The sequence below is a fragment of the Mus pahari genome, chromosome 2 (assembly GCF_900095145.1).
Source record: "Mus pahari chromosome 2, PAHARI_EIJ_v1.1, whole genome shotgun sequence".
Taxonomy (NCBI): Eukaryota; Metazoa; Chordata; class Mammalia; order Rodentia; family Muridae; genus Mus; species Mus pahari.
This window is the reverse complement of record NC_034591.1, coordinates 19,186,484-19,198,450: the sequence shown is the minus strand read 5'-3', so window position 1 is coordinate 19,198,450 and position 11,967 is coordinate 19,186,484. Positions and strand designations below refer to the sequence as shown.

The following is an 11,967-nucleotide window of genomic DNA, read 5'->3' as shown; positions in this document are numbered from 1 at the left end:
ATATTTTTATTATCTCTATTTTTTTTTTCTTCATAAAGTTTTAAGACAGGAAAAGGGAAAAAAAAGAAAGGGTGAGAAAGATCTGCCCATGCCTGGGAGACCCCTAGATCCCAGGGGCGGCACAACCAGGCAGGGCTCAGTGCTTAGATTCCAAAGTGTCCTTCATGTGAGCAGAGTGGCCAGGTCTCTGTGGCAGGAAAACCTAAGTGAGCAGGGCAAGGCCTTGACCCCAGCCTCCTCACAGCAGCCTGCTGTCTGCTATGTCCTTGGGGGGCACCTCTCCTAGGCATCCAGCAGGCTCGCTCTCTCTGCTCACTCTCTGGTTCCTCCTCACTGGCTTCTTCCCACACAAGCTGGCCCTCGCGCAGCTCTTTGAACTCATCTGCTCTGCAGGTCGAGAGTGTCAGATACTTTGCTAGTTGGGATCTGGTTTTTGGGGGCGGGACTCTAGGAAGACCAGGTGATCAGAGCCAGATTTGGCTGACCTTGATGTCTGTGTCGACTAACCAAGCCCCACCAGAGATCTTGACTGGATCCTGAGTGCTGCAAGTATGTCAAAGGCTTCCTCTCATAGTGCGCACGGGAACACTGCCTTAGAGGAAAGCATTTCCTTGGTAGGTAACATCTGCAGCACTTACAAGGCTCCTGCTGTGTGCGAGCACATAGCTATGTGTATACACGCCCATGGTGTGGAGCTGTGTGGACACACAGAATGCTTGCAGCGATTTGTGGAAGATGGGCATGCAGGTGCATTTTCAAAGATACTTGTACACAGTCTTGAAGTTTATCACGGGTGGGTCTGGGTCTGGCAAGGGCTCAGAGCTGAAGATCACATACACTGATGGATGGGGCAATGCTTCTTGCTTCGATCCCTAACTCATTATTAAGTGCCTAGCTCTTTGCAGACGCTCCCTGCTCCTCCCCCGCTCCAGGCTGTAGCAGCGCAGGCGCCAAGCCGAGTCGAGCTCGGAGCGAAGGCAGGCAGCCGCGCTCCGGGGCCCGGGGTCCCAAGGGAGCAGGTGAGCGACCCGCACCGCGCGGCCCCCACGGCCCTAGGCGAACACACAGCCCAGCAGCGCTGCGCCAGCGCCCCCGCCTTCCCAGCTGGCAGTGCTGCCTCGCCTCTGCTGGCATCCCCCTCCTCCCTCTGCCTGGCATCCCTTCTCTTCCCTGCCTGGCATCCCTCCTTCTGCTCCCTGGCATCCCTCCTCCCCTTGCCTGGCATCCCTCCTCCTCCTGCTGGCATTCCTTTTCCTCTTTCTGCCTGGCATTCCTCTTCCTGCTGCCTGGCATCCTTCCTCCTTCTACCTGGCATCCCTCCTCCCCTACCTGGCATCCTTGATCATCCCGCTGCCTGGCATCCTAGATCCTTCCTCTTCCTGGCATCCTTCCCTTTACCTGTCATCCCTCCTCCCCTTGACTGGCATCCCTTCCTCTGCCCACCTGGCATTTCCCTGCTTTCCCTTGCTTGGCATCTTCCCTTTACCTGGCCAGTCCCCTCCTCCCTATCTGGCATCCTCCTTCTCCCTTGCTGACATCTTCGCATCTCTCCCCGTGCTCCCCAGGCTCTTGCTTCTCTCCATTCCCTCTGCTTGGCATCCTCCCTGACCTAGTTAGTACCTCTTTCTCCTACCCTCTCCTAGCCAACTCCCATCCAGGCTGACACCTCATCCCTACCTGAAACTCTCTCTTCCCACCCCTACTTGGTATCTTCCTATGCGCCCTCCACCTGTGTCCCCTCCCCCCATCCTTGTCTGGCACCTTCCCTTCCCTGTCTGGCACCACCCTCCTCCCCACTGCCTGGCACCTCCCTCTTGCCTAGCACTTTGCCCACCTGCTCCTCCTGGCAGCCTTCTCCCACTTGGCCTATCTGGCAACCTCTCACCCCATCCCTACCTGGCACTGTCCTCCCTGCCCACTGCCTGGCACTTTCCCAGACTCCACTTGCTTCCCTCCTTCCTGGACAGCCCTCTCTCATTCAAGTTATCCCTCTGTGCTCCCTGACTGCACACCTCCACCCTAACCTTGGACTGCAGTCTTTTCCCTACTTTATACTTCTACTTCATCCCTCTTGGCACTTCTGTCACATGGCCCACATCCCGCCTCAGCATCCTTAGCCTGGGTCCCATTCCATCTTCCACCCGTATGCTCTGCATATTCCTGGACCACTCTCAAACCTGCCCCGCCCCATCTATGGTACTGTATTCTCTTGCCCCAAGTCTGAGGCCTCTCTACTCTTCCCAGGAGGGAATGGCCACTGGGTGGGGAGATGGGAAGGAAACTCAGAAGGCAGTAAGTACGGGAGAGCCTGGAGCAGGTTGTTGACCAGGGCTGCCTTAACGCTAGGTACAGTCCTGGCTGGAAGGTCTCTTCTAGCTTCAAAGTCCCATTCACACCCCTATGACCTGCCTTTATCTGTTGGGAACAGGTCTGTGCCTGGGCACTCAGCTCCCGGCAGAAGTTCTCTGTCCTGGGCCATGTCCATGTGTATCGGGCACATACTGTGCCCACCTTGAGTTTCCCTGGCTTCAGGTTGTATTGGGCTGGCCTCTTCTGTACAATCTCCCATGTTCTTCCTCAGACCTCCTGCGGTCCTTTAAAGGCGGCCCGGAGTGTGGCCTCCCCACCAGGCCCGTGAGAGCCCGTCCTGGGGCTCAGGATCCAGGCCACTCCTCCCACAGCTCTCTCCTTTCAGATCCTCCTCAGCATGGCCCTTGCTGCTACAGGAGTGGCAGGCTCTGGGCCCGGGCACCAAGTGGGCACTGGATGACTCCTCCCTTGCAGGACCCTGCCATCTATGACTCCAGGTGTTCAGCACCCACCCACCCACCGTGGTCCAGGTAGGTGCTTTCTTCCCTGCCGGCCTTGGAGCAAGAGCTTCGACGGAGCCTGCCAGCTGGAGGCTCGGGCCTTGCTTCCCTCCCCACCCCCACTGGTCCCCAGTGTCCACACAGTGTCTATGCATCTCTTCCAGCATGGGGGCACTCTCCTGAACCTGATGACATCTACCATTTAGCACCGTCCTCCACATCTGTACTGCCTCTTCTAAGTGTCCCTGCACCTCCCTAGGAGTCCCTAGGTCCTGCTTCGCAAAGCCCCTCTGGTCTAGGAACAAGTTAATCTGAAACCAAGTTCATGTGAAAAGGGTTTTCGGAATTGATTTCCTCTGCATCCGCACTATCCACAGACCCTTGGATGCATGTCATCTCTCCATTCACACATGCTTCCCGGAAACCCCAATGCTTCCTCTCACCCAGTGATCCCCATTACCTCAAAGGAATCTGCTGGTCCTTGACAGACAGGCCGAGTAAAGCACCTCAGAGGCCTCAGACAAGGGGTGGTTCATGATGGAGGGAGCTGTGGCAGCTGTCCTCTGCTGCCATGCAGGCTTCAAGCTTGAATGAACTCTCTTCAGGAAAAGAGGAGGGTGGCTTTGGGGAGTCTCACACCAGTTTCCCCTCGTCCAGAGGGACATACCTGGCTTAGGAAAGGAAGGTCACTTTTCACAAACCTTTCTGGACATGGGAAAGGGCTAAAAGAAATACCATAGGCGGCATGGACCTCTAAGGAGGGGGCATCAGGAAACCCTGAACAGATGCAGCTTCAAGGCAGTCTTGGAGCCGGGCAGTGGTGGCACACGCCTCTAATCCCTGCACTGGGGAGGCAGAGGCAGGCGGATTTCTGTGTTTGAGGCCAGCCTGGTCTACAGAGTGAGTTCCAGGACAGCCAGGACTACAGAGAGACCCTGTCTCGAAAAACAAAAAACAAAAACAAAATCAAGGCAGTCTCAGAAGATGGCTTCAGAAGGCCTAATGCTGTGGGGTATGTGTAGGCAGTGAGGCCTCTCTTGGCCTCTTGACTTCTTGCCCTCAGAGTAGGGCAAGAAGTCACCCCAGGTATGTCCCTAATACTCTGCCTCCACACCCAACACACACACACACACACACACACACACACACACACACACACACACACACACACACACACACACACACACAACTGGACCCAGCTCAGGAAAAAATTGGTATAGGGCTTTGCCAGCTTAAGCCAAGCTTGGCTCAGAGTATTAGAGCCACATGGTGACTGTGAACAGGTCACCTGCCACCAATATCCTTGTGAGGGCGTGCCCACATCGACACTGGGAGTCTCAGAAAAGTTAGGACTCCCGCTTCCTATCTCACTGCAGCACCTCAGGTGACAAGGGGACCTCGTCCTAAGTCTGTGGGGACTTTTGTAGTGAAGATTCCCAAAGCAAATGGGCAAACAGCTGGATCCAGCAGGCTTGTCCTGGAGCAGACTCGGGCTCCACATCCTAAGGTTTTAGTTAGAGGAGGCTGAAAGTGGGGGGTGGTGCAGTCTTTAGCAGGTGCACAGAAGCTGTACATCCTGGGATAAGGTTCAGTAAGGGTGTACTGAGTTAAGCCCCTGACGCTTTCAGTAGCCACAGGTGGGTCACTGGAAGGCTGGCTGGGCAGTGTGTGTGTGTGTGGGGGGAATGGAGAAAGAAAACCTGAGAGGACTGGGGTTTGGGACAGTGATAACTGGTCCCAGCGTGGCCTGGGTCACTAGATGGCTTCTGGGGAGCCAGGAACCCCAGCACACCTGCCTTCACTGTTTGGCAAAGTATAGGGCTTGTTTGGTATTCGATTTGAGAATCACACGAGCATGAAGTCAGCCCTCATGATTTTGCTGGCCAGGGCACGTGTACAGACATTTGGATGCGCACGGGCCCCACTGTGGCTTAATGGTAGCCTGTTCAGTGTAGCTGGGTATGCAGCCGCCGCAGGCTGCTGGCCCCAAGGACTCAGTGTGTCCTTGGGAGTGTTAGTGAGTTGAAGGTGTCACTGGGAGGTGGTTTTGTTTCTGGGAGGTGGGTGAGTGAAGGACCCTGGGCTTTGGTAGGATTCTAAGCCTCTAGAACAAACACAGGACCAACCTGAGGCCCGTTTGCCTGCTGCTGCTGCTGCTGCTGGTGGATGCTTAGCCTAGAGACATCTTCTAAGACTGTGGCTCTTGTCCCCAGTATCCTTTGATGGTGAGGGGGTGGGAAACGTGGGAAACTCACAAGAGACTTGGTGGGAGAGTTGCTGTTTCCTTAAGCCATGCGACACACACCAGTTTCCTTGTGACCTAAGCTTGCTTCTAGGCAATTTGAGAATGTGCCTCCCAAGCATGGCTCCGCACATGCCTTTACTGGAATTTACAAACTTGGATCGACTCCCATTTGCACCGTTTCTCTAGACTACAGAACACTCTGGGGCCTGGAGGGAGGAACAGCGTGCTCCCAGGGAGGGCAGAGGAGCAGAGAGAAGGTGCCGCGGGCAGGCGTACTTTCTACCACGTTCCAGAAAGGGTTTGGCGGCCTTGCAGAGTCAATGATGCAGGGAAAATTGGTACCGAGGGTCGATGGGGAAGGGAAATGTGTTGTGGCCCAGGGCAAGGCTACTGAGTAAACTCTATGGTTCTGTGATTCCTACATCCAGATTTCCCCTTCCTTAAGCTAAAACCCAACTGCTTGATCAAACTCCTGTTATTTCAGCCTGTCTCTGGTGAGTTAGATAAAGAATACAGTGTGATAGAACTGAGCGAAGTCTTCAGCGATGTCCCAACAGTGTCCCACGACTGGGATGTGAGCTGTGTCATGCTGTCTGGCCAGACAGATCTTTATGCAGCATGCTTAACCTGAAGATAAAATTTAGAGTCCCTCAGAGCTGGAGAAATGCCTCAGAGGTTCTGCAGGGCACTTATTGGTTTTTGCTGAAGACCCCAGTTTGGTTCTGTGATTCCAGCTCCAAGAGATCTCCTGCCTTCTTCTGATCGCCACCTGCACCAGGCCTACATGTGGTGCTTGTACATATCTACAGGCAGGCAAAACAAACAAACAAAACAAAACAAAACAACCAAACCAAACCAAACCAAACACCCTTGTACACATTAAAATCAAATCTATTATTTTTAAAATTTAGAGAAACTAGTAAAGAGATTACTTTTTTCAAGAACTAATCATCATGTTGATGTGTGTGACTGTGTGTCTGATACACACAGGAGTCTGCCTCACGCAGCTCCACAGTCAGACTCACTCCATGTTCAAGTATCCCGGCCTCTGACTCTGGCCTGGACCTCAGGGGTTGCAGAGCATAGAGCTTTTCTGCTCCCATCCTTTCCATCCAGATCTCCTACACATCCAGTCTCCTTTGAGGAACAATTAGCTCTATCTTTCCAGAGAGGTTCCCCTGTGGGCTGGACAGACTTGTGACAGATGGTGAGTGCTGCCTCCTGAGCTGGACATGGTGATGCTTACACACCTGCAATCCCATCCTCAGGATGCTGAGGCAGAGGGATTGTCTTAAGTTCAAGGATAGCATGGACTACTGAGTAGGTTAAAGATGCACACTCACACAGGGACATCAGTTCTCTGAATGCAAGTGTCTCGTTTGCAAAATTGGACACAAAGCCTTTCTCCTGTAAGGCCTCGTTGCCTGCGAGTGCAGTACACTCACTGCACAGAGCTAAGCTGGGAACGATGCTGTAGCCTTGTCCTCCTCAGGTGCCACCTATAAGGTTGAAGCCCCTGTTCAGAGTGTCCACATTGCAACCCTGATCAGCATGGTGCCCAGCCTTTGCTGAACCCCGAACCCCCGTAAAGCTTGATCTTAGTGTATTCTGTTTTTATAGCCAACACCTCCCGTTCTGTTGGGTCTGCATGTCGGAGGGGGCGTCTCTCTTGCCTTTCTTTCTTTCTTTTTTTTTTTTAAAGATTTATTTATTTAATATATGTAAGTACACTGTAGTTGTCTTCAGACACTCCAGAAGAGGGAGTTACAGATGGTTGTGAGCCACCATGTGGTTGCTGGGATTTGAACTCAAGACCTTCAGAAGAGCAGTCGGTGCTCTTAACCACTGAGCCATCTCTCCGGCCCTCTCTTGCCTTTCATAAAGTTTTACTTTGTCGTGTTTGTGGTCCTGTGAATCTTATACCACAGACAAATCACATCCCAGCGCCCAGTTTCACTTCTAACCTATCCCAGAACGTCACTGTGGGGTTGTTTTTCGGTCCTCTCTTGACTCAGTTTCCTCTCTTTACAACTGCCCTATTAGGCCTCTTAATTCAGGAGAAAGTACTTAGACACCTTTGAACCAGCGTTTCAAGTAACCTAAGCTGGCCTCAGCTTGATGTGTATCTGAGAGGGGCCTTGAACTTCTGGCCTGCCAGTGTCCACCTCCCAAATGCTGGCATTATAATCATGTCTTATGTAGTTGTTGGGTTTGAACCTAAATCTCTGTACATGTTTGAAAGCGGCCCCTTCGGTGGGCAGTGGCCCAGTTTTTGAGACACTCCAGCATCTGCCTGCTTCCTGGGTCACTCTCAGACCTGGGAGCAGAGCACCCAGGCACCACAGGAAGTGGAGCGCAGCAGGTGGGTGGACAACAGCAGCCAATGTTGCTGGACTTTCTTGATTTGTTTTAAAAATGTTTCCTGGTTCATCGAGCCTCGGAACACTGTGGTTTCGATGTGGTTAGAATTGCCATCACTTTTAAGATGATCATACTGAGGCTCAGAAATCTAAGCGGCTCCCAGCAGCTAGGGCAAGAGTCCCAACTGGGGTGTCTCTGAAACATCCGGCCCCCAGAGTCATACTGTGCCCAAACCCTGCTGCCTCAAGAGGACAGACAGCCACCCTTTGTATACGCCCTCTCCATCCCAGCCTCTCCTCTTTTATACCCAGAATTGAGGCTCCCGGTCAAAAGTTTTACAGTCTCACACAAAGCCCTTGCCACTGTCTTATAACCATGGCTGGGCCCCTAGGGGCATGTGGGTGGCAACCTCTAAAATAAGGAATGGGAGGCATTATGGAGACTTGAGAATGTGTCCCTTGAGGAGTGGCCTCTCTGAAAGCGACAGGCTTTCCTTAGCTCCCTCTGGTTACTTTCATATGGACTCGTTGACTTCAGTCACCAGGTTACTAAATTTCTAAGAGACTCTAGAAATCTAACCTCCCCCATGAAATCACCCAACTTTTAGGGATGGCAGCAAATTCAAGTTTTTAGACCTGGTGTGAGGACTGGGGAGATGGCTCAGCAGGTGAGAGGCCTGGTGATGCTCCATCATGAGGACCAGTTCACACCCCAGGGTTCAGAACAAGCCAGGCATCCCAGGAATGCGTGCAACCCCAGCTCTGAGGATGGATCATTGGCGCTTGCTAGCTTCCAGCCTAGCTAAGAAAAATGGAGTCCCAGGTTCAGAGAGAGCCCTCGCTTCAAGGGGGGTTTGCTGGCTGCTCTCCTTTGATCTCTGTGTACACACCTGCACACATGTGCCCATGCATTCACACAGACACGCACAGACGCACATGCATGTACACACACACACACATACATACAAAAAAAATACATTTTTTTTAAAAAGACATTGTTTGGCCAGAGCAACACAGAAGAACCCCGCTTCACCCTGCCACCCCTCTTCTCTCCCTCAGCACAGACGCCGAATTAGCCACCTCAGAGGCTAAGCTCCATCCAGTAGTGCATGTTTATTTGGAGGTGGTTGAAGGATGTCTCAATGTAGCTATGATACATAGGAGGGCTGGGTGAATGCGGTGGTGTGCTGGCGGCTGTATAATCTCCTCCCTCATCAGGGAAGTGGGTCAGTGAGCCTGCTCTGTGCCCTTTGCTGGATACAGTGGCCTAAGTAGTCCTACCAGAGCTGAGACAGGACTCTAACATGATACTGGCTGGATGTTACTATTATCAAATATGTTTGCTAAGAATTAAGATGAGCTGGGCATGGTGGCACACACCTATAATTCTATGGTGGCACATAGATCTCTGTTAGTGCAAGGCTAACTCGTGTTTATAGTATAGGGCTAGTATAGTACGTAGCTAGGGCTGTACAGGGAAATCCTGTCAATAAGGAAAAGAAAGAAAAAGAGAGTTCATGGTCAGCCTGGACTACAAAATAAGACTCAGTGAGAATCCCATGTATATATTAAAAAATATATGTGTGAGAACACACCCTGTTGGGCATAGAGACATCTGTACAGAGGTTTTCCTCAACTTCCATCCCTTTTCATACTGAGTGTAAAGACTTATATGAGCAATGATTTGAACGAAGGCTGGTAGCTGTACTCCCCAGACATCTGAATGCCACACAGCTGGAGATGGTAGCTGTGTTTGGTGCTGGGATCCAGAAACTCCCAGCCAGTTGAGTAATGAGCTAATTCTCCTAAGATACTTATTGGCAGGAATAACCAAAGTACCCATTTCCAAGTCCGAGGGACTGCTTTGCAGCATGCACAGTGTGAGGAGAGAGGGTGTGGAGGTTTCAAGGCACGTGAGGATAGTGGGGGCATGTGTTCCACTCGTGAAGAGCTGCTCCAGGGCAGGGGCCTGTGGCCCGAAGGCCGTGTTCCTATGTCATCTCATTACTCCTGTGCTGACCACGGTGACCCAGGCAAGGAGGTAGCATGCATACCCATTTTCAAGATGAAGAAAACCAGCTATGTGACCTGGCACTTTTGTGGAATGCTCAGATTCCATCCCTGCGCTGAGGTGCTGGCATGGGATGTACTACTGGGATGTACTCATGTCTGAGGTGTCACATCCAAAGCCTTCCAGAGCACAGACACCATGCTCAGGTTCCAGGTCAGGGCCACAGATAGACTGGCAGTGTGTCTCAGGAGTCCGCCACAGGAGTGCCAAAGGACGATATGAGTGAGCTAAAGTACTACAGCAGCTGGGCCCGCACCAGCTTGTCCGTGTGTCTCCTCATGTTCCCTTTCTATAGCGCACCAGTCACAGTGGACCATGGCCTCCCTGTGACCCCATGGTTACTCCACAGAGTCAAAGTTCACATTCTGATGTACTGGAGACATCCAGCGTTAGGGGTTCGCTATTCAAGCCGCACAGAGGCAGGAACTGTGATGGCTGCCTTCAATGATGGGATGTGCCTTGGGTCAGAAAGAAGATTTCGAGGTGACCAGGGCTCAGACCTCTGGCAAGCAAGGCCTTGAGGGACAAGGGGACACACTGCTGCCACTGAGATGCTGAGGGATGAGGTCTTGGCCGCTGCCTGGCTCCAGGCCTCCTCATATGGGGACATGCAGAACCCTATGTGGCACTAGTCACTGGCATTCGGTGCTATTCTATCTGATGAGCCCCCAGCTCAGCTACTGCAGCCAGCCATGTTGCCAAGTCCAGCAGAAGTAAAGACATGGCTCCATGCTTGTCAGCATTCACTCGCAGCACCTCCTTGTCACGGGTGCTGACGGGGTTGGCCCACTGAAGGCCGCTCAGGGAATGAATGCTTTTTTTTGGCGACAAGCAAGTGCAAGAAAGTTCATTTGTGATTTGTTCAGTTGTCTGTCTTCTGTGTCTCTGCATTCTGACCAGATGGGACTTTGAGGTTTTTCTGAAGCACATGCGCGTCTGCAGGCTCTATCTTCTTATAGTAGTTCTTTGTCTCAATAATCTCAAAGCCAAACTTCCTGTAGAAGTCAATTGCTGACTCATTGCTGATCTGGACATGCAGATAGATGTTGTCAAAAGTGCCATCCTTCTCACAGATGTTTAGGACATGATTTAACATTTTAGTTCCTATTCTTAGTCTTCCGTAAGGTGCAAGGCATCCTAGTGTCATGATGTAAAGTCTCTTTTGATTCTGTGAATGATCCACCCTGCAGCACTTTGCACCTATAGCTATATCATTGAAATATGCAAGTTTTGCTAGCTCACCAACCTCTAACACATCCTTGTAGAATTTATCAGTATAGCTGACTGGAAAAATGACCTAGTTCAGTCTCTTCAATTGTTTAATATTGTGTGGCATCACATCTCCCAGCTTGATCCAGTCTTTCATCTTCCCCGTCTGCTGAGGCCATTGTTCCAGCCGCCGCCCGGAGCTCTCCGCCTGTGCCCTGAGCTCAGGCCACTCAACCCCACACGCTGCCAGCCTCTTGCCTGAGAAGCCTAGGAGGCCGAGAAAGGCAAGCAAGGCCCTGAGGCTCGGGGAGACGCGGGGAAGTCGGGGAATTCTGTCGCAGCCGCCACTCCTCCACACGTGCACTCCGGACATGACTGTTTCTTTGTGTCCTAGGAACTCCCACCATTTCCAGCCCAGGCTGTCGGCTTCCTGGTGACTTCCTTGCAGACCCCTCACCCACACATGCCTTGGGCTTATGTTACTGCCCTCTAGTTTGTGGCCAGAACCATACTGGGGCACTGCCTCAAGGCAGGAGCCAATATCAGTTCCTCTCTCCGCTTGTCTTCAGGAGCATGACTTCCAGTCCACGTGTGCAAAAAGCCTGGAGGTGACAGGGACTCAGTGAGTTTGAAAGCTGGTCAAGGAGTTTGAATTCTGTTAGTGTGATGGAAGCCACCTTCAGTTCTTAAAAAGGACACACTGTGTCCCTAGTCTCACCATTTAAAGTATTGATCTGGCAGTGGTGCATGACTCAGGTTGGAGAGCCTTCGATACAGATGAGGCTTAGAGGATCAGGGAGAGACAGAACCCCAGCCTTATCCAGTAGTGGGTGTGAGGGTGTAAGGGTTGGGGAGGAGAGGATATTAGTAACAACAGAAAAACATGGTCAATGCTGGGCCCCGGTGCTCAGCTGAGATTGCTGGCCAGCTTGCAGTGTAATGGGGCTAGAGAGGAGGGGCCACTGGACTTTCCTGCAGGTAGAACTCTGGAAGCAGATAAGGGCTTCCTGGCTGTATGGCGTGTTAGTGAGCTGCTGCAGAGGCTACTGCAGCAGGGATGGGTGGGGCCTGTGCATATGCAGGGTACAGGTCTGTGTGGATGCGGGGCACAGGCCTGTGTGGATGCAGGATACAAGTCTGTGTGGATGCAGGGTACAGGTCTGTGTGGATGCGGGGCACAGGCCTGTGTGGATGCGGGATACAAGTCTGTGTGGATGCGGGGTACAGATCTGTGTGGATGCAGGATACAAGTCTGTGTGGATGCGGGGTACA

General features: G+C 52.2%; 1 protein-coding gene and 1 pseudogene across 2 annotated transcripts in view; one reads left to right on the top strand and one right to left on the bottom strand.

Annotated features, from left to right (window-relative positions):
• The first annotated feature begins 945 nt into the window (after nucleotides 1–945).
• Nucleotides 946–11,967, top strand: part of Smarcd3 (SWI/SNF related, matrix associated, actin dependent regulator of chromatin, subfamily d, member 3) — a 35,826-nt gene continuing 24,804 nt past the window's right edge. Inside the window, exons 1-2 of the mRNA XM_029534581.1 lie at nucleotides 946–1,019; nucleotides 2,696–2,840. The gene's annotated coding sequence lies outside the window, so the exon portion shown is untranslated. The remainder of the gene's footprint in view (nucleotides 1,020–2,695; nucleotides 2,841–11,967) is intronic.
• Nucleotides 10,297–10,852, bottom strand: LOC110317301 (annotated as a pseudogene). Its single transcript, XR_002380309.1, has one exon. The product of XR_002380309.1 is annotated as an N-alpha-acetyltransferase 50 pseudogene (transcript).